The sequence below is a fragment of the Bacillus rossius genome, chromosome 2 (assembly GCF_032445375.1).
Source record: "Bacillus rossius redtenbacheri isolate Brsri chromosome 2, Brsri_v3, whole genome shotgun sequence".
NCBI lineage: Eukaryota > Metazoa > Arthropoda > Insecta > Phasmatodea > Bacillidae > Bacillus > Bacillus rossius.
In genome coordinates this window covers 71,273,213-71,293,625 of record NC_086331.1, presented here as the reverse complement: position 1 = coordinate 71,293,625, position 20,413 = coordinate 71,273,213, and the positions used below count along the sequence as shown (strand labels likewise).

The 20,413-nt window shown below is 39.9% G+C and overlaps 1 protein-coding gene across 1 annotated transcript in view; it reads right to left on the bottom strand.

Annotated features, from left to right (window-relative positions):
* Positions 1-20,413, bottom strand: part of LOC134528904 (pleckstrin homology domain-containing family G member 7-like) — a 72,203-nt gene that overhangs the window by 45,766 nt on the left and 6,024 nt on the right. The window lies entirely within an intron of this gene.

Here is a 20,413-nt window from a genome sequence, read left to right as displayed (position 1 = left end):
AAATCAAGGGCCCGGGGGCAAATAATATTGCCGGGTCCCATCCGTATTGTTTAATGTACATCTTTTCAAACCCCATTGTTAAAAAAAAACTAAAGACTGTAAACTTTACTGTGACCATAACTGTAAACGTGATTTGTGCGTATCGCATTACTCGTAACGTTTCTCGTGAATTTTATCAACCGAAATTGGCCATTTTCATCTTATCAGGGTAAAACCTGAGCACTAAATATATGTAGAAACTCAACCGAGGCCCCTCACTTCTCGGCGGGCAATATGATGTTTTATCTTGTTAATAAAGAAATCTATGTAAAATAATATCTAGAATTTACTTTCTGAAGTGGAGTAAAATAATGAATTTGCTAAAGTTTATTCAACAAGTATCACTATGCTTTATTTTTCTTCACACATTGAAACATATCAAGTCATGATTATTACTTAAAAACTAAAGACATTTCTTATCTATTTTTTAATTTTATTATTTCGCAACGTAAACAAATGCAATCTTACTAAGATTTAAGTACAGGGAAAAAAATATAAGAGTAGTTCAGGAATGTATGTCCGGCACCTAGCTTCTGGCTGAGGATTGAGTATTGTCGACGTCATCTTGGAGTGTAACGTCACGGCGGCCATATTGGATGACCTGGACCTTGGCCTTTGACCCTAACCTTTACCCCGGCGGTCATCCTCGATCCGCCATCTTAGATTTACCATTTTGTTTTCAAGAACTTTCTGCCATTTTGAATTCAGCCATTTTGTTTCCTCGAACTTTCCCCGCCATTTTGATTTATTACATCATCGATGCAATTTTCGTTACGACAATCATCTTGAAAATATGTAATTTTTATGCTAGGTAATCGAGAATAATTTTAAAATTTATAAAAAAATCAAACAAATTAAAAAAAAAATATTTAACAAACGACTAACGTCATGTAACCCGGAGTTATTGGTACAAAAACGGTGAGGGGAAAATAAAAATTGCGACCGATCCTTACCCACACCACTAATACCATTGCATATATGAACTACCCCCTCATCTCCCCCCCAAAAAAATCTTTACTTCCCACTCCCCCTCCCCTGAGCCTGACTTCATAGGAGGTAAAGGGAATGGCCTTCATGGAGAAGGTGATTGCTCTTTTGAGGTGTCGGAATTGTTGCCAGTTCTAGTATCCGAGACATGACCCAACAGGCCCACAGAATGGGTGCTTGGATGCGAATATATAGCCTCTCCGCACCAATGTCAATCCTCTGCCTCCTCGTGGTACCGATGGGTGGTTGTAAAACCAGCAAAAGAGGACAATGCCGGGTGTAACTCCGCCTCAGGTATCCTCAATTACCTGAATGAGACCAGAGTTGGAGAATTGGCAATTCTGCGGGCAACAGCAGATGCCTTGAAACCTTCCTGGGGGGTTCGACCGCCGAGCCCTGGTGGTGAGGCCCAAAAAGGCCAGTCTCCGTTTAGAGACATTGCCTAATGGAATGGCTTCTGTCTGCCGTGGTAGGTTAGGGTCGCAACCGGGCCATGCGGCTGTGAATCTGATTCGCACGCGGATCGGTGGAGACACCCATGAAGGGGGTCGCGCAGTCCCTCGATTACCTTCTGAGGCTATCCTGTGGGTCTAGCCTACACCGGTTAGTCGTTGGTGTTCAGTTGCAACCGGGCAGAAATGCTGTAAATCTCCAGAGGTCATATGGAGATCGGTAAAGAGACCAAGGTATGCGCTCCCCGAGGTCCTCTCGTGGCTGACCATCACGTAAGACAGCTCCACCGAAATTGGTAGTAGTACGGGTGGTCCCTTTTATTGGTAAAGGTCCCCCTTTGAGGTTTCCTTTACGGCCCTAGACCACGATTGGTGTCGGCTTCGTACTTAGCATGGTGTCCTTATCGCTTAGGGCAAGCTTGGAGTTGGGGTTCCCTAGCCTCGTGAAAAGCTGACGCAGTGAGCGGCGAAACAGCTCCGGTTACTAGCCTGGAAAGCTGGGAGAGGTTGGGTAGGCTTCGACCGAACCACGGGTATTCTAGGTGTTTTGAGGGGTCCCAGAATGATGTGGGAGATCGGAACGCGGCGCCAGTAGTGCTGTGTCTAAGGGCTTGGGATGCAGCCAACTGTCTGGTTAGCTAATTTCTGATTGCGTGTAGCGGCGTGATCCGGGCCCCCGGGCTTGCAAAGGCGCCGGGTAAACAAAGAAAAAACACCCTGTTTGAATGATATGTAAAACACCAAACAAAGTAACTCGGAATAAAAGGGACACAGAAAACCCCGGAGGGCTAATGCTAAGAGGGGTACACGAGCTTTTATTTTCTTTCCCCCTCCCCTCAAAAATTATTTTTTTCTTGAAATTTCCCCCTCCACCTCCTTCCCCGCAACAATTATCTAAAAATTATAATTTTTTCTTCAATAAATCCCCACCACTACCTCATACATTTTTCTCGAAAAAACTATAGCTGTCACCCCTTCCCTTCGCCATCTTCTTTACAACATTCCCACCCTATTTTTAAACTCCCCTGCCCCGATCGTCTAACTTTTAGGCTATAAAAAATGACCCGATGTCCCGGGATTCCTCAGTTTACTGCAGTTTCTCGTCCGCCACAGTCGTCTAACGAGGAGGCATGAAGGTCACCATCTTGGATTATGACATCACAGTCGCCATCGTGTTTTCGTCTTCTGGATGCCGTCATCTTGGATCATGAGATCATAACCGCATCTGATTTCTTCTGCTTTAGGTCGCCATCTGGGATTATGATATTTCACAACCACCATATTGTTTTCATCTGCTGGATACCACCATATTGGATGACATAATGTCAGGTATCTTTATTTTTTTGATCTGCTTTAGGCCTCCATCCTAGATAATGCCATCTTTGATTTTTATTAGAGTGCGTCAGCATTGCTGTGTCTCACATGGATAAGGTCATTGTTCCATTAACTTTCAATGTTGTTACGGTCCTTATCGACAAAATAAATTAATTTATTGTTTTATACAAAATACAATATAAATACTGTGATTCGAAACATAATAGCTCGAGGTTGGAAAACGTACACCATTAAATACATGGCCATAGAAATATTTGTCAAATAAGATATATAAAATATAATAAACATATTCGGACATGTAATTTTTTTTTTATTTTGAGGGAAAAAAAGCATCACCTGTTTGAGACAAAACCAACACCTTTTAATTTTCAATACTTGCTACAAGGAGTACTAGTGTTGTGTAGTACACACATCTGTTAGAGAATGCTGCCACCATATTAGTTTAAAATTTGCCCACTATAGTTCATTCGTATTTATTACCATAGTGCCCACAATTTTAGCAGCCATATTGAACGACATCTTGAAAATCTAAAAGTTTTATGTTAGTAATTCGTAAAGTTTCCAAATATTCATAAAAAATTCACTCATAAATATATTGATTGATTCGATCCCTTGTAAACTCTGGTTGAATACTTCTTCGACCCAAAAATATTTTATTCTAAAAATACTTGTTAAATAAATTATCGTCAAAACGTCTCTCAAGCAGCTTTAATTTCCCATCTACAATCCTTGTTAAGCCAATATGACCGCCATATTGTCGATATATATTTATTGAATTAGAAATTCGGAAAAATTAAAAAATGAATCAAATGTATTAATTATTATATTAATTAATTAGATCGATTTCAGTACTTGTTTCGAACTTTGATCAATGCAAAAAAGTAATTTAAGCTTTAAATATTGAAATCTTATTATAATATTATAGTACTCACTGCATAAACAAGGACTCTATACAAGACATTTGCCCATTTGAAGACATATATATTACTCGTCATTACACCTACAATGTATTCATTGCACCTTATAATTACTATAATGCCAACTACAAATGTATAGAACAAATTTCTTCAATCAGGAGGCCTTATTTTTCGATTTTAGGAATTAATTTCAACCAAGTCGTGTCCAAATATCAAACATAATTACCAAGCGTGTCCGAACCACGAGGCATTATTTTTCAAAACTGTCATACCTTTCAACCACTTTCAACCAGATCATGTCAAATGCCAGGCATAAAAACCAAACATCTCCAAACCACAATACCTATAGTGCAGATGAATTTAATATGCTTTATGCTTACAAAAAGACCTCTTTCAATGAAATGCGATAAAATTTTTGTACTGCCAGACACACATAAAGAGATAAAAATAATTAACCTAATAATTACTATAAAATGTATTGCAAGCATTTACATCTTTGTGGACCACATATTTTGATGTTAGAAACCAACCTTTACAAATTTTAAAAACATTTTTAAATGTATAATTTTTGTGTAACCGGCACATAGCACTTCTCACACAGAAATATTACACTATAAAATTTGCTTCTGCCGGCATGATTTTCATGGGTTCGTGTACTTCGTCGTCGTTCAAAACGTTTACCACAGTAGCGACACAGATACAGATATCCATCGCAATTACTATCGCTTCACCATTGTACAACTTGCAATGACCTTTCTTTTACAGTGCCTAATCAAATAACTTTTGTTCGTGAAATGTACACCACATGGGTCACATGGAAATGACACATGATTAGTGTTCCTTATGTAGACATGATTTTCAAGTCTTCTATCATGTTGAAAGTATTTAAAACTTTTGTCACAGTACCTACACTTAAGACTCCTGAGTCATCAAAGGCTCGGAAAGAAAGGTACTTCCAAGTTACACTGCTGTTGAAGGCAACGCGATCCGGAATGTTGAATGAGCTGGATAATTCCTAGTTGACATTAACAGAACATCTGTACTGGACGACAAAGAAGCTGAAGTTAACACAACTGATGAAGATGCTGGAAATTGCTCTCAAGAGGTTTTACTTAACAAATTCGGTGTTGTTGCAGGTATCGAGGTCTCCTCTGTTGTCGATAATACAGATATTGAATTGAAGTCTCTTGCAGTGAAGAGACAGTAGATGCGGCCAACATCGGGATCCTTGGAGATGGTAGCCTCGTTACCATCGGAATCTCTGGAGCTTTCCTCATCGTTGTCATCGGGATCTGCTTCGTGTTCGTCGCCGCCGTCTTCCTCTGCAGCCGTTGACCCCGCCACCATCGGGATTTGCGCCGATGTCGACATCGCTGCCTTTCAGCTCGTCGTTTAAGATGTTTTTGATGCCATCTGACACACAAGAATATTCACATACCAGACTTATATGCAGACAAGTAAACTAGCCGATCTGCACTATAAAGCAACCAGATGTGAACTGAAGGGCCTGTTGTCTGGGACTCGTTTGAATAACAGCAGCCGCTTGGATAATATGCGAGACAAATCAGCATTAATTTTAATTACTTTTTTTAAAAAAAAATATTATTTTCTAGGAAATGATAATTTCTAAATATATATTTATAAAATAATCGCACAGCGTATATACTCAGTGCATTTAAGCTTACTAGAGGAACAAGTGTCTCGGAACAGTGGAACCTTCAGAATACAAACATAAATTAGAATACTCAAATATAAATTTGATTATGCACAGCTACTCATAACCCCTCAACTGTCTTCAAATAACTACTACGAATTACTACAATATTTGATCTGATTCAGAGCTAGGACCAAAGTCAATTATTTGTACCTTACATCAACAGTTAAGATACTTTCAGTGTTGTTATAGCTACAGCCAAGACATGATCCATACCCAGCATCTTCGAAACCTGAAGTCCTCAATGACGATTCTTTCTATGCATAACGACAAAAATCCCCAAAACAAGAGACCTACTCTATGTGTTTACTAGATATTTTTATGCTTGTCTTAGCACACAATCGATAAATATTTTCGTAAATAACCCAAAATATTATCAGGTCACTAGCATTCGATTTATATACATACAGTCGGCCACCTACATATCCATCAACTCCAGTACATTCTACATTCAGCTCCGAACTTACATTCGTCCGACTACTCGGCTACACTGAGCACACAGACCAATAAAATAAGTCAACTAACAACCTATCATTTCTTTATATTCGGACATTCAATTGCATAATGACTGCTAGTTGGACGGGCCTGACAGTGAACATATTTAGGAAGTTTACATTTATAAATGACCAGGAGTCTGTCAACCATAGAACCTTCAGAACTTAGCTACACGTACATAATGTTGGATACAAGTAATTAGACACTCATTTTCCATCGACAATACTCAATTCGAAGCTCATTTTCCATCATTGACACTCAAGTCGATGCTCATTTTCAATCATCGGCACTGAATTAGACATTCATTTACATCATCGGCATTCATTTTTATCATCCACACTCAATTCAACAGTCATTTTTCACCATCGACACTTAATTCGACACTTATTTTCCGCCATTGACACTCAATTCGAAACTCATTTTCCAACATCATCATTTAAATGATATCTTGAATTATCAAGACTTTTCTTGGTTTTCTCCAAGTGCTCAGATTTTTTTTGCCAAGACTTCTGATGGTTTTCTACGTGTATGCGATGTATTTCTACGATGGTTTTCTGCATGTATTTTTTCGCAATAAGACAGATAAGTTTATTAGACTTTCGTATACATTGCTGAATTAATGTTACCAAATCAGCAATTACAATATTTTTTTATCAGATGGAATACAGAAAAATATCCATTATAAGACAATTACTAAGTCTTAAAACAAATGAGAAACACTACTGCCATTAAAAACCAAGAACACATAATAATTGCTTCCTTCCCATTTGAGGTCTAGCGAGGCCCTCCTTCTGCAGTGATCGTGAGGGAGCATCCCACATCCCACATAAAACAGCGATTGCTTATACAGACAACAGAGACAGCTTATACAAACAACTGAAACATGATGGTTGCTAATATGTAAAAAGATTTTCTTGTGATACTTGCTAGGCCATAATATATTTCACTAATTTTAAAATGAGTTCAATGCCCCTTCCTCTTGAGGTCTAGCGAAGCACTCCTTCTCTTGAATTCGTGAGTGAGCATCCCGCATCCTACATCAAACAGCGGCTGCTTTTACAAAACATCGCATGATGAAATATGATGGTGAGTAGCGAAACTATTAAGGGCATGACTTTTAAAAATGAAATAAAAATCTTTTGTCAAAAAAAAATTTCGTATGCTCCATAAAAAAACGATGTTCCTAAAAATACTTCAGTCGCTATTCAACCATAATGAACTACACAGTCTAGTGAAGTTGCGATACTCGAATATCCATCTCCATCTGAACGACATTGTACATAGTGTAGCAAATACCAAATACTTTGATAAAATATACAATACTCGTATACATTAAAAGAACGATTGTGTTAAAAGCCCATTCCACCAAATGCTAAGTTGTGGTAAGTGTAACGGGTGGTTGAAACAAAGAGGGAATTTTAAAATAGGGGAGCGAGGGGCTTGTTGTAACAGTTTAATGAAAACTAATATATCTTGAGATACATTAATTAAATTGCTACTGAATAGAGGTGGATGGATGCTGTAACTGTTCCTCTACCAAATCAAGTAAAAATAATACCATAACTATTGGTCATTATTTTACCATCAATTATTTTCTAGAAGAAGTGCGGTGTTACAACTTACCTTGTGCTTGGGGCAAGTTGTAACGTCTACCGGGGCAAGTAGTAACGACAAAAAAACCCACAATAATACCTCTAATCATTTATTCTTTATTTATTTTTAACAAAATTGACATCTTCTAAAGTAGGTATTATGTAATTCTTATCAAAAATCAACTTAAATACACTTTTTAAGTAATCAACACCTAAAAAGTAAGTAATTAACAGTTTTATTTAGTTAAACACTACTTATAATTACAGACCTGAAATTTTCGCGATCGCGATAACGCGAAAAATAACGCGAATTTCATCGATATTCGCGAAATAATACGATTTCGTTTAGTTTTCTGTATACACGCGAAATTTCAAGAAATGTACGGTAACAAACTTGGTTTCATCTTGAGTTCGCCAGCATCGCCATTGTCAGAACTAAAACTAACCGAACTTAGCGGTAGCCTGCCACTGTTATCGTTTCAAAAAATCACATTCTTTACATATATGTATGGAAGAACGAAATATATTTCTGCTAAGATGTGACCACAACACAAAATAAACATTAATGTACGCAACCACAACTCCACGTCATACGTGAGCGATACTGTTGATGTAATGGCTGGAAGGAGGCGGCAAGTTGTGAGCAAGCGGAACCAGCGTTGCCAATCCTTCAGCAAGAAATGTCCGTACGAAAATGTCATTTGGACCATATTTCCCGATCCAGGTCCGTACATGAATTTTTTTTACGATTATATTAATAAAACTATTGCACAATAATGACTTCGTAATTTAATTTTGCCATGAAATAGAATTACGAAATAAACGAAATAAAATCTGGTTCTTACACAACGCAGTTATGGAATAAACCTTGGGAATAAACGATTTATGACGCAACAAAAGAATGCATGCTGGGAAGAATCAGCTTTTTTTTCCACAAACAACTGGCAGTCGTGCGCACGTCTGCCGTAAGGATCAATGCTATGTGTTTGTAACGCGATTCCAGCTGAAGTATAAGATAAACACTGTACGTCCGTACACTCAGTGAAATTGTCGTACATGTACGGTTGCGCGGCAACGTGTCGACGATTTCAAAAGCGACGGGCTAATGCACCCGATACGGCGACGTTAATGTGCAAATTTTGCAATCGTAAAGTCGCATTTGAGAGAAAAGACACCGTGATAAAGCACACTAAGAGCGAAAAACACATAACTAAAAGAAAAAAAATACGAAAATGGGTGTGCTGATAAAAAAATTCAGAGCTCTGTTGCAGAATGCTTTGGTAGTGCTAAACGTAAAAAAGCAGACGTCGAACATTTGGCACTGAGGACAACAGAGGCCTTCGCTAAAGCTAACATACCTCTTCAAAAATTGGATGATCCTAACATAAGGGCATGGCTAAATGAATTTGTGGCAGGTTCTGGAGACATGCCTTGTGTCAAAACACTGAGGGAAAAGTATGTTCCTAAACTTGCTGAATACCACTTTGAAAACGTGATAGAAATTGTTAAAGATAAACTAATTTTTATCTATTCGGATGTGACTACAGACAGTCAGGGAAGAAGTGTTTTTGTGGTACTCTTTCTAGTGCTCCAAGAACCAGTAGGCGAACCTCAGGTAGTAGTAGTTTCAGTTAAGTTTCTTTGCAAAAGCGGATGCGACCACATGTGCACAAGTTATTTCAGAATGTGTAAATAAGTATGAAATTTCATACAAGAACATCAGAGGCTTGGTTACAGACTCAGCTCGCTAGATGATAAAGTGTGTCAACAGCCTCCAAGTTCTGTATGGAGATCACGTACTCCATATTCAGTGCTGGGCCCACAAAGTTGCCCTAGTAGGAAATGTGTTGTCATGTGAACTTGTTGAGGTAAACGATGTCGTAGTGAATGTAAAGTCTGCCTTTTTAAACACTCGCAAGAGGAAACACCAATATTTGCAATATTTGCCAGAATAAACTGTGAAACCAGATAAACTATTTCAAATGCCAGTCAATACTCGTTGGAATTCATGGTTTCGTGCAGTGTTCTACATGGCTGAATATTTTTGGAAATTATTAACTTTTTCAGAAATAGTGACATTCAGAAAACTGACAATGCAGGAATTAAGTATCTGATCATGCTTTCAGACAAAGAAGTATCCGTAATTTTAGCACAGTGTATTTTTGTACAGCAGCATGCTTCTGAAATAATGTATCTGCTAAGGAAACTTGAAGGGTCTAAGTACCCTACATCACATAAGTACTCTGTATGGGAATCTGGAAAATATACAAAAGGTTTGGACTGTGCAGCAAAGGGTATATTTTACAATACTTTCGAAAACAGCAGTGTTCTCAAAAATTTGAACACCACTGACATTGCACATGTAAAGCACAACTGCCAAAAAGCCACGACAATATGCATGAACAAACTGCAGACACTCATTAACAGTGGTGCTTGTGCACATGTTTACAGGTCATTGAACTAACGTTTCAACCCTAAGAGCATTCTGCTTAACAATACTGAAAACATAGTTATACAACTAAAATAGGATAGTATCGATGAGATACGAAAGATAGGACATGATTGGCAGAATATGGTTGGTAGGTTAGGTAGGGTTTGAATGATTGAATTAATGGTAAGTAGATTTATGTTAAGAAGATGGCCTATTATCACTTATGGTTCGATGGACTCTAAGGTTTTTAATTAATGTGTTATTAATCTCAGTCATAATGAATATGGTCACTTTAAAACTCTTTCTTTAGAATATGATTGGGGTATGAATATACTTTTTCTGTATTACGAAGATATTTGATGTAAATGCTTGCAATACATTTTATAGTAATTATTAAGTTAATTAGGTTTAGCTCTCTATGTGAGTCTGGCAGTAATAACCTTTATTGTATATGATTGAAAGAGTCCTTTTTGTAAGCAAAAAACATATTGAATTCATCTGCACTGTAGGTCTTGTGGTTTGGAGATGTTTGGTTTTTATGCCTGGCATTTGACATGATCTGGTTGAAAGTGGTTGAAAGGTATGACAAGTATTGAAAAAATGCCTCGTGGTTCGGATATGCTTGGTATTTACGTCTGATATTTGGACATGACTTGGTTGAAATTAATTCCTAGCATCAAAAAAGAAGGCCTCCTGATTAAAGACATTTTTTTTAATATACCTACTATTGTAGTTGGTATTATATTAATCATAAGGTTCAATGAATACTGACTCCATTGTATTTGTAATCATGAGTAATATATATATATATATATGTTTTCGTTTGGGTAAATGTCTTGTACAGAGTCCTTGTTTGCAGTGAAGATTAAATAAAATAATTTTTTTAGAGCAAAAATTACTTTTTTGCATTGACCAAGGTTCGAAACAAGTACTAAAATCGTTCTAATTTATTAATATAATAAGTAATTTTTTTTGATTCATTTTTTTTACATTTTTTCCCGAATTTTTAGGTCAATAAATATAAATCGAAATGATGGCAGTCATATCGGCTTAACAAGGATTGCAGATGGGAAATTAAACCTGCTTGAGAGAAGTTTTGACGATAATTTATTTAATAAGTATTTTTAGTATACATTTCTTTGGATCGAACAAGTATTCAACCAGAGATTACAAGCGATCGAATCGAGCAATATATTTATGAGTGAATTTTTTTATGAATATTTGGAAATTTTACGAATTACTAGCATAAAACTTTTAGATTTTCAAGATGTCGTTCAATATGGCTGCCAAGATGGTGGGCACTATGGTAATACACATAGGCGTGCGCAGGACTTCAGTATTGGTGGTGCCAGATTACACAACAGCTCTGTCAATCACGGACCCCGAGCCTAAAGCGAGGGGTCCGGGGGTCCTCCCCCGGAAAAATTTGGATTTGAAAGCGCAAAATGGCGCTATTTAAGGTGTTTCCGAACAAAAACATTAAATATACGGATGTAAAAATTTTAACATTTTTTTATGACGAACTATGGCTTTGAACGTTATAATCACCAGGAAAACTACTAAACTATTTACAGTTTTCAGCGTTGTTGAGCCATAAAGTAAATTGCACAAATTGTTTGCACGGAATTCATGCTGTACTTACATGTTTTCTGAAGACGTCAAATAAATGCTAGAAAAAACATTCTCAAATGTTAAGTTTTAAAATAAACAAATCAAGGGAGTTTTTGTAACATACCTTAAATATGTAAAATATTAAAATAATAAAAATACAAAAATAAGTGGGCAAAAGTTTTTAACTTTTGGAATACAACAAAAATGTTTTGTCGGCGACTGCATATAAGTCATCAAGCCTATCCTTTTAACTAACTAAACTCTCTCTTTTTTTTTTAAATAAACCCTGGCGGACTGCGGTTATTATTCCGTGCGCCTGCCGAGTGGAGTTAACAGTGGACACCGAGCGCGAATTCTATGTAATTCGAGGAGAACTATGAGAAGTATTTACTTTTCAGAAGTTTCGTAGCCGCGGCCCGCGTGTACAACACAAGTAATTGCAACTGGCTTGTTTCCGTGTGTATAGTTGGTTAGATTGATAATTGATATACTGATAGTGTTATGAGCACATATCTGTAACTCGACACAATTGGAAAACATTTTTTTTTTTTTTTGGAAAACATACGGATTTTTGTAAGTATTTATTATTTCTGCTTGTAAAAAACCAAATAACGTTAACCCTAATGGTGGTGCCAAGGCACCTGTGGCACCTACCGTGCGCACGCCTATGGTAATACATACGATTGAACTACAGTGGGCAAAATTTAAACTAATATTGTGGCAGCACTCTCTACAAGATGTGTGTACTACACAACATGAGTAGCAAGTATTGAACCTTGTAGCAACCTTGTAGCAAGTATTGAAAATTAAAAAGTGTTGGTTTTGTCTCAAACAGGTGATGCTATTATTCCATCAAATTAAAAAAAAATTACATCTCCGAATTGGTTTATCATATTTTATATATCTTATTTGACAAATATTTCTATGGCCATGAATTTAATTGTGTACTGTAACACCCCTCGTGCCTCACAATTGAATTATTTTAAAAGGAGCCTTGGAAACTTGCTGGATAAAAAAAATAAGTTAAATAAATTGATTTCCCAGAGGCGACACAAGGTGGGGAACAAACAAAATTTAGGAACTTCCTGTAACAAGCAAGGAGGAAGTGGGTGGATCGTTAAAATCAATAAATAAAAACTACACGATTAACTTGATCTATAGTTTCCCTGTTTTATTTGCCCTGATGAATTATCTTGTTTCCATTACTTTACATACAAAAGGTTTTAACAAGTTTCAAAGATTAAAAAAAAACAAAAGAAAACGAAAAGGGGCCGGCCCGCGATTATTTAAAACAAAGTACATTCTTAGTTTGAAATATAAACATTTGCATTATGAGTTTCACACCCAAAATTGGATGGATCCGATGATTACATTGATAATTAGTTCTATTCGTTCTACATGTTCTTGAGGAAAACACTGGTCGCTGGTGGGTTGGTCATCCGCTTAAGATAGTTCGTAGCTAGGTAAGGGGGAAATGTTGAATTTACATTACCACCCGGGGTCTTCAAACGATCACGTCGGGTAGTAGAAACGTTTCTTCTAATGTGACCCACGGAACAGGAGGGGGGGGGGGGGGGTGGCCACGAGATGGGAGCAATCAGTCTCTCCCCGTCATCGACCCTGTCTGCAAAAGTCCAAATCAAAACTGATTAGAACTTGTATACAGGCAGTCTATGGGGCGGAAAATTCCCAAAAAAATTTAAGGAAAAAAAAAGAGGGGTCGCGAATTATCACTCACCAAAACAGGGGAGTTGCCCAGCATGCTGCAGTCGTGGAGTCAGCCAGGGTCTGGAGCTCGCGAATTGCGCGGCAGGACGCGGATGATTTCTTCATGATAATATTTAAAAGAGAAAAATTTCGAAGGCAAATAATTAAACTATGCAGACAGACTAATCTACTAGGATTGACTTGAGGGATAGCATCCCTTATACAAAGCGACTACATAGTCGTTAGCGGTCGGATGAAGTCTTGCAGAGTCTGCCGATTCGCCGATACTCGCTGGAGATCTGTCTGCCGACGCGACGCGAGTTGATCTGTCTTGCGGCAAACCGCGTCTCGTAATTAAAAGTGGCCGCCGGCTCTTACAGGTGGAGGGAGGTCTGGGCCGCCGAAAGATTCCGAACTTGCCCGAATGCGGGCGGAAAAAACTTTGGCAGGAGTTTTGAAGTTGGCATCACTGGGCGACAGTAGAGGACTCTGTCGGAGGGGTCTGAGTTGAAAACAATCGACTCGCCCACGGCGTCCATATAACTCAAGGGAGAGCAGGTGCTGCTCTCTGGCGCCCTAGAGGGTAGGCTAGCGGAGAAGTTCGCGACTTGGTCGCTAGGTAGCGCTTGCAATCAGTTTTGGCGCACTCGTTTTTGCGAAGAGACCTTGGGGACGGTCACTGTTTTCCAGGGGGTTACGACCGGTCATTGGTCTTACTTGGAACTGAGAAGGGGGGGGGGGAGGGTAAAACGCAACGCTGCTGGGAAACTACGTCCCGTCGTGGCTGCAGAGGAGCGAACTTAACACTGATACGTGATGAAAAAGGCCAATCTCAGCTCGTCTCTGAGAACTGGTCGCCTGCAAGCTACAGGCTTGTCTATGCAGTTAGGGTCACGAAGAGAAATGATATTACAGGCTTGAGGCGTGACTGAAGGCGGGGGAAATGGTAAGCTGTCTACCAGTCAGGGATTAGGCCAGCAAAATATCCGATACGCCGATGGGAAAGGGGCTTCAGAGCACTGAGACAAAGTTTAACTCAGAGGAGTACACCAGACTAACAAATTAAAATCACACTATAGTAGAGCAAATAAAATTTCCACACAAAAAATTTAAAATCATAATAAAAATTTAAAATATATCATGTCGAAATTACTAATTAACGCACATACTTCCCCCCTGAAAGACGGAGTCAGGGTGGCCCACTTAAGCCACCAAAAACCTGGGTTCCAGAAACTTACCCTGTACCAGGATCTACTGTAGTAAACTACTTACAATGGCTAACAATTCTTATGTGTTTAAATAAAGTCTAAAACTTACAGATAACTTATTGAATTAGGGGCGCCCCTTTAAACTAGACAACTTAGTGTAACACTTCTTAACTTAAACATCTTATAAACTAGTACCATGGATTTTTTATATTACTTATAATTATGACCTAGGTTTTTTGATAACAACTCTTTGTGTTGAGTTTGGCATGCCGAAGAATTTGCGCTGTTCCTTGCAGAAGGAAAACAGTGAAGAGTGCCCTTACTTTAGATTCGGGTGCACTTTCTTCAGTTGAGATATGTGCGCGCGTGCGCGATATTCGCCGGAGGTGGGGTCGGCTAAAGCGACCGTGACTGGCGTGAGGTATCGCTGGATCTGCCAGGGGCCATTCCAACGATATGAAAGCTTGGCTGACCTCTTGTCGATCGCCTTGCTGAGTGTGTGTGCTCGGCACAACACTAAATCTCCTACTCTGTAGGGATTGGGATAGCGTTTTTTGTTATATTTTTGCCTGCTTGCCTCGTGGGCCAAGTTCAGGTTTTTTACGAGCTCTACTCCAGACTTCCTTAATGTTCCTGGGGTCGTCTGGCAGTAACTCTTTTAACGTCCATTGATTAGAGAGTGGGGTGTTGGGCTGGTATGTAAACATGAGTTAAAACGGTGTTGTTTTGTGACTTTCATGTCTGGCGGAATTGAAAGCCATTTGCAACCACACGAGATTGGAATCCCACCTATCCTGCGAGTTCGCATGGAATGCTATTAAGGCAGACCGGAGGTTTCGGTTGAAACGCTCCGCATGCGAAGGCTGGGGGTAGTAGGGAGACGTGGTCACATGCTGAATCCCGTGTGAAAAACACATGTTTTTGAACTGAGTCGATTTAAAGTTTGTGGCATTATCGGAAACAATAATGGAAGGTACCCCGGATATTTTGAAAATATAATTTTGGAGGGCTCGAATGGTGATTTCGGCCGTGGCTCTTCTAACAGGGATTAGCCACACAAATTTTGAGAATGCATCTACGCATACTAGAAGCATCGAATTTCCATCTTTTGACCTTGGGAAGGGTCCCACAAAATCAATGAAAAGTTTTTGCATGGGCCTTTCGGCCACATCGGAACTCAAAAATCCGAATTGTGTTTTCTGGGCAGGTTTGCTCAAATTGCACAACTTGCATAATTAGACCCTCTGGGTTATGTCTTTATGCATTCCGTCCCAGATGAAATGCTTGCGGATGTTTTCAATAGTTTTGAAAATGCCTAAATGTGCGCCTAAAGGTGATGAGTGATAATATTGAAAAATCATGTCCCTGAGATTTTGAGGTAAGGCTATTTTAAAATTCTTACATTGCTGAGTTCTTCGATAAAGAATTCCCTTAGATAGTTTGTGGTATTTTGGGGGTGAACCTGAGTTTATTTGCGCAATTATGTCAGACAGTTGCGAGTCCGAATTTTGGTGGGATCGTAAGTCCGAAAAGGCTAGCGGAAAATCTGTGAGCAATGCGTGGCAGGCCATAGGATTGTTTTCCTGAATCTCGGAGTTGGAAGGATTCTCGAACATTCGAGAAAGAGTATCTGCCACGATGTTCTGTGAACCACGAATATGTTGGATGCTGAATTTGAGAGAAGCAATTTTTACAATCCACCGACCTAATTTACCTAGTTGCTTCGGATGGGCTAGAAGCCAAGGAAGGGCCTGGTTGTCGGTTTCTAGTAGGAATTCTTTGTGTTCCAAATAGGGCCGGAACTTGTCTATGCCGAAAACTACGGCAAGGCACTCAAGTTCGTATACCGAGGAGGCTTTCCTCTCCTGGTGTGTTAGGGTGCGGGAGGCGAAAGCTATAGGTTGCCTGCAGCCATCGAATTCTTGTGACAACACGGCCCCAATGGCCACACTGGATGCATCGGTTTGCAAAATGAAAGGTTTACTGAAATCAGCCATTCTAAGTACTGGAGGGCTAGCTATTGCATGTTTTAGAAAATCAAAAGCTTTGTCCTGTTCTGGACCCCAATTGAAAACGGAATTTTTTTTACGTAGAGCATTGAGTGGTGCTGCATGCTCAGCAAAATTAGGTATGAATTTGGCGTAAAAATTTGCCATGCCAATAAACCTGGAAATGCCCTTAGCATCTTTAGGGGGTTGGAAATCCTTTATCGCTTGTGTGCGGTTAGGGTCAATGGTCACTCCTCGACTTGAAATCAGGTGTCCGAGGAAAGAAATTTCCTGCACTGCAAATTTCACCTTCTTTGTATTAACAGTGAGGCCGGATTTACGTAGTCGCTTAAGGACTTTTTGCAAATGAGCCATATGCTCTTCAGAAGATTCTGAATAAACAACGACATCATCAAGATAATTAAAAACAAATTTGAATTTCAGGTCGCCGAAAATTTGGTCTAGAAGGCGTGTTAACACTTGGGCGCCTGTGGCTAGGCCAAAGGGTACTACCTTGTATTGATACAGATTCCACGGAACGCAGAAACTTGTGACGTGTTTTGACTCTGGTGTTAGTGGTATTTGATGATAGGCCGAATTTAGGTCAAACACACTGAAAAATTTGGCTTTACTAAACCAGTGACATGCCGAATTTAGGTCTGGTAATGGCGTCATCTCTACTTCAATTTGCCGATTTACGCGGCGGAAATCGACCACCATGCGGTGACCTTGGCCTTGGTCCTTGGGTACTAAAAATGCCGGGGAGGCGAAACTGGAAGTGGAAGGTTCGATAACATCTTTGTCCAATAAATTTTGTATGTGATCCCGCATTATCTGCATTTTAGGTCCTAATAATTGGTAAGGGTGACACCTAACTGGGGTTTTGTCCAAAAGCTTAATTTCATATTGGGTGAGATGGGTGCGGCCTAATTTTTCACTCAAAACGTCAGGGAAGTTACTGCATAACTTCTCTATTTCTTGTTTCTGTTCAAAGTTAAGATGGGTTAGTGAAATGTTATTATCACCTTTAGCCTCTGTGTGAATGGCATTTACTTTGCTCTGACATTTTGCGTCAGGTGACACAAAAGAAACAAAAACTTGGTTGTTAAATTTAAAGTGAACTCTTCGTGCTTTCAAATCAATTATCATGCCTGTTTTTGCAATAAAATCGGAACCAAAAATTAAATCTGTGGCCAAATCATCTGCTACTAAGAATGGGAAAGACCAAGAAAACAAATCGATTTTTACTTTAACAAAAACAATACGATTTACCTTCAAAGGCTGTTCAGCAGCTGTAAAACACTTTATTTTTATTGGCTCTACCTTTTGAGTCAAACGGTCTTGTTGTAATTTCCTGAATAGCTGGCCTGACACGAATGATCGCACTGATCCAGTATCTATCAGGCCTGGAACTTCTTGTTTTCCAATTATTGTGTTGGCGTAGGGCAAAACTGTGGGTATATTAGCTAGAATATTATGACATGTTCTTTTGTCCGTGGTTCGCGGACAATTACATTGTCTGCACATAGGCCTAGACGTGTTACAGTTTTCCGTTTGCTTGTCTTGGCGGGCTTTGTTTTTCTTAGCTCGCCTTTGTTTCTGTTTTCTTCTTTTGTTTTTTTCCCTGTGTGGGGAAGCGGTGTTTTGTTGAAGTTTTTGTTCGTAATTTTTATTAGGGCCTTGGTGAAGGGAAAAATTCCTAATGGTTGTTTGGGTGGCTGGCTCAAAAAAAATTCTTTCTGGCCAGCGATTTACACGTTTTTTTGAGTCTCGCGAATTTTGATAGTTTGGGCGATAGTTTTTTGCGCGACACTGTTCAATGTAGTGCCCGGGTTTTTTGCAGTACCTGCAGACAGGTATCCCTTCATCTTTATTTTGAGGCTTAGCGACTTGTTCATTGCTGTTTTTGTGTTGCGAATTTTTGTTATAATACTGCTGTTTATTTTCTGTTATTCTGGTATTGTTGTGGGCGTAAACATTAGCTTCTCGATTTCGCTGGTGGTCTGCGTATTCTACATTTGTGTTGGAGATGCACAAGCGATCAAGCTCGGCAAAATTTTGTGGTCGGGCCTGAAAAACTGCCCGCGATCTTTCTTGAGGGTTAATTCCATCAAGTATGTTAGAGACTATCTCACTCTCAGACACTCGCAACCGAAGAATTTGAGCGGCTAGTTTGATGTCTGCTATGTAACTAGGTAAGGCTTCATTTCTTTGTTGTAGCCTGTTGTACCATTCCAACCTGATGTTGGTCATCAAACGGGCTGGAATAAAATAATTTAGAATGTCCTCATGAAATTGGTCAAAAGAATAATTTTGCTCAATGGCGAGCGTCACTCGCTCGCTCAAGGGTGGTTGTGTAAAGGGGAAAATAACTTCTAGGAGTTCCCTGTCTGGAAGGTTTGCCTTTTGTTTGGTTTTGAACAAGTTCTTTAGAAAGTCGATTAGGCTCCTGGGCTCCAACCCTGTGGTTTCCTTAAAATTAGCCAGCAGTCTTTCAACGGGATTAGGTATCTTAGCGTAAAAACTACCTCCAGTTGTCTGATTGAAGGTAGGAACCACAGGTACTGGGTTCGGTGCTAGATTAGAGGCTTGAGGTGTGACTGGTGGAGGTTGAGTTTGGTTTTGAAGTTGGTATACCTGCGGGCCCAATGGCAGGTATGTGGTGGCGGGGCTGGGGTAAGGAAGTTGTGATTCTATCCTGCCACCAGGGTGCACAGGGGCTGGTTGTGGTAGCGTAGCTGCCAGGGTGGAAGGAAAGGCTATCAGTGGCGAAACTGACCTTCCACTGGCCGAGGAGGTGGGAAGGGCTTCCGGAGAGGTATGGAGGGATGAGAAGGCTGACCGGAATTCATGATAGGGTTTGAAAATGGCGGGTGAGGTGGAGGGTAGGTATATGGGTTGGGGCATGTAAACAGGATGAGCTGAGAGCGAATGCATAGGATAGGCGAAGGTGACATTGGTGCTCGGGTGAGTACCAGTCGCCATGACAGTCGCAGATGGAAAATGAGATGGTGTGAATGTCGAAGTCAATGCCCGGCGACGTGATGTCACGGGGGGTGAGGGTGGCGGGGAGGGTAAAAGAGGTGGGGTAGGGACTGGGCTGCCTCCAGTGTGCATTTGTTTTGGGCGTTCCTGTACTTGACTGTCAGTTACTCCTCCTGCCACTGCCTCTACGGGTTCAAGTATTCCTTGGTCGATTGCGGCTAGTTTGCTCCGCAATTGGAAATTTAGACCAGGAATCTGTTGCCTACATTTCTCGATTTCCCTTTGGTAGATCCCATTAAATTTTTTGGTGGCTACTATTGTGAGGTTGGTAAATCTCGTGCCAATATGACTCAAGCGAGTTAGCGCACACAAGATGTTGTTTCTATTTGTCTCGTCTCGTACAGAATTAGTGTAACTGTGGAGTTCCTGAAATTTACTACAAACACAGTTAAATTCCTCCAAAGAGTCCAAGTCAGCGAGATTAGTGACTTGAGGTTGAATTTCTTCGGCACACGCAGCTCGGAATCTTCTCCGGAGCATGGCCATGTTACCGAGGCTTGACAAACCTCGAAATCGGAGTTCGTACTCCAGCTCGTCACGGAGGAGATACTCCGGCGTGAGCATTGTGTCCCTTTCGTAGGTGGAGCTTGGTCCAGTCTTACGAGGACAGCAAAACATATACAAAAATTTGCGTTGATTGGTCAACCAACAAAGGCTTAAAACTATGGTTGAAACAGTACCTTAAATTCTACACAAGACACTCTTAATTTAACTTAGCTTAATAATATCGTAGTTGCTCCGACGGGTCGGAAGTATGTGCCCAGAATACAAAAAGTTAACTATTGCTGCCGGCAGACGAATGAGTTGGTACGTCTGTTGGCGTCTCTCTCAGAGGTAAGCGACCTCCGGGACTTGCGGGAACAAGGGGTGTGTGTGTGTGTCCGCGCGAGCC